The sequence below is a fragment of the Orycteropus afer genome, unplaced genomic scaffold (assembly GCF_000298275.1).
Source record: "Orycteropus afer afer isolate SDZICR_OR568_19922 unplaced genomic scaffold, OryAfe1.0 scaffold00380, whole genome shotgun sequence".
In the NCBI taxonomy this organism is placed as follows: Eukaryota; Metazoa; Chordata; class Mammalia; order Tubulidentata; family Orycteropodidae; genus Orycteropus; species Orycteropus afer.
Window position 1 is genome coordinate 697,027 of NW_006921967.1, and position 5,963 is coordinate 702,989.

Consider the following 5,963-nt stretch of genomic DNA (forward strand, 5'->3'; position numbering starts at 1 on the left):
TCTTACTATACTTGAGCCCACTGTTACAGCCACTGTGTCAATCCATCTTATTGTGCGCCTTCCCCTTTTTCATCAACCCTCCACTTTACCAAGCATTATATCCTTCTTCAGGAAATGGTACCTTCTGACAACATGAGCAAAGTAGGTAAGACAAAATCTGGCCATTCTCACTTCCAAGGCATATTCTGGCTGCACTTAACTAAGATTTATATACCCAGCAAAATTATCCCTCAAATATGATTATGAAATTAGGGGATTTCCACATAAGCAAAAATTAAGGAAATTTGTTAAAACCAGGACAACCTTAAAGAGATGCTAAAGGGAGTCCTTTGGACAGAGAACCACAATTGCAAGCAACAACTGACCATTATGACGTAACTCAAAAACCAACCCAGGTACGGAAGTATCCAAAGTTAATTAAGTTTACAAGACTATAAACAGGGAACCGGAGACATCAATTGGCAAATGAGAAAAACCACAAACCAAAAAGAGGGAAAAAATAGTGTAGTTACGAAACTTCTAAATGGTGAGGAAGTCAGGACAAATGCAAGATAGAACAGACTGTTCTAAACTTGGGGGAAAAAGTTAAAAATCACAGGGTAACCTCAAAGAAAAATGATAAACCTTCACATCAAAATAAAAAAGAGGACAAGCACAAATATTTAGCAAATACTAAAACAATAGCAATGAAGGAAATGATAACATGATTCATAAACAAAACAAGCTCAGCACAGAAAATTATATGGGAGAAAGAAATCAACAACATCACAAAAAAACACATAACAAAATGACGGCAAAAAATTCACACCTGTCAATAATTACACTAAATGTAAATGGATTAAATGCACCACTCAAGAGATGGAGAGTTGCAGACTGGATAAGAACATAATCCATCAATATCCTATCTGCAGGAGACATACTTTAGAGACAAAGGCAAAAGTAGACTAAAAATCAATGGTTGAAAAAGACATATCAAGCAAATGGCAATCAAAAAGGAGCAGGAGTGGCAATACTAATTTCTGATAAAACTGACCTTAAGACAAAAACTACCATAAGAGACACCAACCATTGCTGTTGAGTCATCTCTGACTCATAGCGACTCCTCCTTGGGTTTCCAAGGCAGTATCACTATGGAAGTAGATCGCCCAATCTTCCTTCCGAGGAGTGGCTGGTGGATTTGAACTGCCAGCCTTCAGGTTAGCAGTTAAATGCCTTAGGCACTATACCACCATGGCTCCCCCATAAGACACAAGGAAGGACGTTATATAATGATTAAAGGATCAATTGAACAAGAGGACATAATCATAATAAATATCTATGCACCCAATGAAGATCCCCAAAATACATAAAGCAGACTTTAACAGAATTGAAAAGACACATAGATGACTCCGCAGTCATAGTAGGAGACTTTAATACACCACTTTCAATGAAAAGACAGAACAACTAGAAAGAAACTCAACCAAGACACAGAAGAACTGGAAAATACAATCTACCAACTTGACCTTATAGACATCTACAGAGCACTTCACCCAACAACAGCACAACATACATTCTTTTCCAGTGCACATGGAACATTCTCCAGGAGAGGCCATGTGCTAGGCCACAAAGCAGACCTTAATAAATTTAAAAACACTGAAATACTGCAAAGCATCTTCTCAGATCACAATGCTATAAAATTAGAAACCAACAATAGGAAGATCAATGGAGAAAGAGCAAACACATGGAAACTGAATAACACCCTCCTTGAAAATGACTGGGTAATTGAAAAAATAAAAAATGAAATTAAAAAATTCCTTGAATCAAAGGAGAATGAAAACACAACATACCAACATCTTTGGGACACAGCAAAAGCAGTGATCAGAGGCCAATTTATAGCAATAAATGCACACATTAAAAATGAAGAGCCAAAAACACACCTTAACCCACCATCTCCAACAACTAGAAAAAAGTAGCAAAAAAAAATCCCACAGTCATCAGAAGAAAAGAAATAACATTCCAGCAGAAATAGATGGAACAGAAAATGTTGTTGTTGTTTGCCATCAAGTCAGACCTGACACATAGCGACCCCTCCTTGGGTTTCCAAGGCAGTATCACTACGGAAGTAGATTGCCCAATCTTCCTTCTGAGGAGTGGCTGGTAGGTTTGAACTGCCAGCCTTCTGGTTAGCAGTCAAGTGCCTTAGGCACTATGTTACCAGAGCTCCTGGTTGGAACAGAAAATAGAGAATAGAAAAAAATCAACAAGACTAGATGTTGTTTTTTTAAAAGATTAATAAAATTGATAAACCACAGGCAAATTCAAAGAAAAAGAGGGAGAGAATAAAATGAATAAGAAAAAAAAAGGGCAATGTCACAATATATGCAACAGAAATTAAAAGGATAATATCAGGATACTATGAAGAACTATAGTTCAACAAATCTGAAAATCTAGAAGAAATGGACAAATTTCTAGAAACATACTACCTACCTAAACTAACACAGACTGAGGTGTAAAATTTGAACAGAAGAAGAAATTGAACAGGTCATAAAAAAAAAAAAAAAAATAACCACCACCAACAACAAAAAAAAGCCTTGGCCCAGATGGTTTCACTGGAGAATTCTACCAAACATTTAGAGAAGAACTGACACCAATCCTACTCAAACTCTTCCAGAATATAGAAAAGCAAGCATAACCTTGATACCAAAACCAGGCAAAGACATCACTCAAAAGGAAAAATACAGACTAACATCCCTCATGAACATAGATACAAAAATCTTCAACAAAATCCTAGCCAATAGACTCCAACAACATATCAAAAAACTAATACATTATGACAAAGTGGGGTTCATACCAGGTATTCAAGGATGGGTCAACATTAGAAAAACAATCAACATCACCCATCATATAAATAATAAAACAAAGGAAAAGTACTGCATTATCATATCAATCGATGCAGAAAAGATATTTGATAAAATCCAACACCCATTCCTGATAAAAACTATCAGCAAACTGAAATACTGCAATACAAGGGAAATTCCTCAACATAATAAAAGCCATATATGCAAAGCCAACAGCCAACATTATTCTCAATGAAGAAAGACTGAAACCATTCCCTTTGCAAACAGGAACCAGACAAGGATGCCCTCCATCACCACATCTATTCAACATTGTATTGGAAGTCCTAGCCAGGGCAATAAAGCAAGAAAGGGAAATCAAAAGCATTCAAATTGGTAACGAAGAAGTCAAACTATCCCTATTTACTGATGATATGATCCTATACAGAGAAAACCCATTAGACTCAGCAAAAAAACTACAGGAACTAATTGAGAGATTTAGCATAATGACAGGATACAATATCAACATACAAAAATCAATTGGATTCTTCTACACCAACAAAGAGATTGCTGGAAAGGAAATCAGTATCATTTAGAATAGCTACCAAAAAAATAAAATACTTGGGAATAAATCTTACCAGGGACACAAAAGACCTGTACAAAGAAAACTACAAAAGTCTACTTCAAGAAACCATAAGAGATCTACATAAATCAAAAAACATACCATGCTTGTGGATAAGAAGATCAAACATTGTGAAAATGTCAATATTACTCAAAGCACCATCACTCGTCTGTCAGTGTGTCGTACTGTGGTGGCTCGCATGCTGCTGTGAGGCTGGAAGCTATGCCACTGGTATTTCATATACCAGCAGGTTCACCCATGGTGGACAGCTTTTAAAGGAGCTTCCAGACTAAGACAGATTTAGAAGAAGGAAGGGGCCAACCACTTCCCAAAGAATTGGCAAGTGAAATCCTTATGGATAGCAGTGAAACACTGTCTGATATATTACTAAAAAACTTTACCACTAGTCCTGAAACATTGTCCAATATAGTGCCAGAAGATGAGCCCCTCAGGTAGGAAGGCACTCAAGATATGACTGGGGAAGAGCTGCCTTCTCAGAGTAGAGCCGACCTCAATGACATGAATGCACTAAAGCTCTCAGGACCTCCATTTGCTGATGTGGCATGACTCAAAATAAGAAACAGCTGCAAACATCCATTAATAATCAGGACATGGAATGTATGAAATATGAATCTAGGAAAATTGGAAGTTGTCAAAAATGAAATAGAACACATAAAAATCAATATCCCAGGCATTAGTGAGTTGAAATGGACTGGTTTTGGCCTTTGTGAATCAGACAACCGTATGATCTACTATGCCAGGAATAACAAATTGAAGAGGAATGGCGTGGCATTCATCGTCACAAAAAATGTTTCAAAATCTATCCCAAAGTACAATGCTGTCAGTGACAGGATAGTATCCATATGACTACAAGTAAGACCAGTTAATATGACTATTATTCAAATTTATGCACCAACCACTAAAGCCAAAGCCAAGGAAATAGTGCCTAAGGCATTTGACTGCTAACCAGAAGGCTGGTGGTTCAAACCCACCAGCCACTCCTCAGAAGGAAGATTGGGCGATCTACTTCTGTAGTGATACCGCCTTGAAAACCCAAGGAGGGGTCACTATGAGTCGGATCTGACTCAATGGCATTGAGTTTGGTTTTTTTTGGACCATCTTCTTCTTCTTCTTCTTTAATTTTATTGCCTTTCTCTTCACCCACATCAACTCCTATCTTTTAACTAGCAAGGAATTTTCCCTCCACTCCCCTCCTATCCTTATTAACAAACAAAGATACTTTCCTTCCCTTTGTAAACCTTTCCTTCACTTTTTTTTTTTTTTTTTTGTGATTTGGGTGAAAGTTTACAGAGCAAATTCATCTTCCATACAGCAGTTCACATACACTTTGTCTCATGACATTGGCTGCAGTCTTTCACGATGCAACAGCTCCTTCCCACTTCCTCCCCATACCCACCTCTTCCCTGTGACCTTCCAATCCATGCACTCCTGCCCCCTGAGCTGTCTCCTGTACATACATAGCCCTTCTATTCTCCCATGATTGATCTCTCAAAGGAGTGTAAATGTTCAATTCATATGCTTGTCTTTTGTTTGGCTGGAAGCCACAGGTGTGGGTTCAATTCCAGACCTGAAGGGCAGCTAGGGGCCACAGTGTCAGTGGTTCCACCAGGCTCTATCAGACCAGCAAATCTGGTGGACCATCTTCTGCAGTCTGAAATTGACCAAACATGCAATCAAGATGTGTTGATTGCTACTGGTGATTGGAATGCAAAAGTTGGAAACAAAGGAGAATCACCAGTAGTTGGAAAATATGACATTGGTGATAGAAATAACACTGGAGACCACATGATAGAATTTTTCAAGACCAATGACTTATTCATAGCAAATACCTTTTTTCAGCAACATAAATGGTGGCTCTACACATGGACTTCGCCAGGTGGAATACATAGGAATGAGATCAATTATATCTGTGGCAAGAGGTGAGAGAGAAGTTCAATATCTTCAGCCAAAACAAGACCAGGAGCTGATTGTGGAATAGACCATCAACTGCTCATATGCAAGTTCAAGTTGACATTGAAGACAAAACAAACCAAATATGACCTTGATAATATCCCTCCTGAATTTAGAGACCATCTAAGGAATAGATTTGATGTACTGAATATCAGTAACCAAAAGCCAGAGGAATTATTGGATGACATCAAGAACATCTCCATGAAGAAAGCAAGAGGTCATTAAAAAGACAGGAAAGGAAGAAAAGACCAAAATGGATGTCAGAAGACACTATGAAACTTGCCCTTGAATGGAGAGGAGTTAAAGCAAATAGAAGAAATGAAAATATAAAAGAGCTGAACAGAAGATTTCAAAGAGCAGCTCGAGAAGTCAAAGCCAATTATTATAATAAAATGCCTGGAGTTAGAAAACCAAAAGGGAAGATTATGCTTGGCATTTCTCAAGCTGAAAGCACTGAGGAAAACATCCAAGCCTTGAGTTGCAATATTGAAAGATTCTATGGGCAAAATATTGAATGATGCAGGAACATCAAAAGAAGATGGAAGGAATACACACAC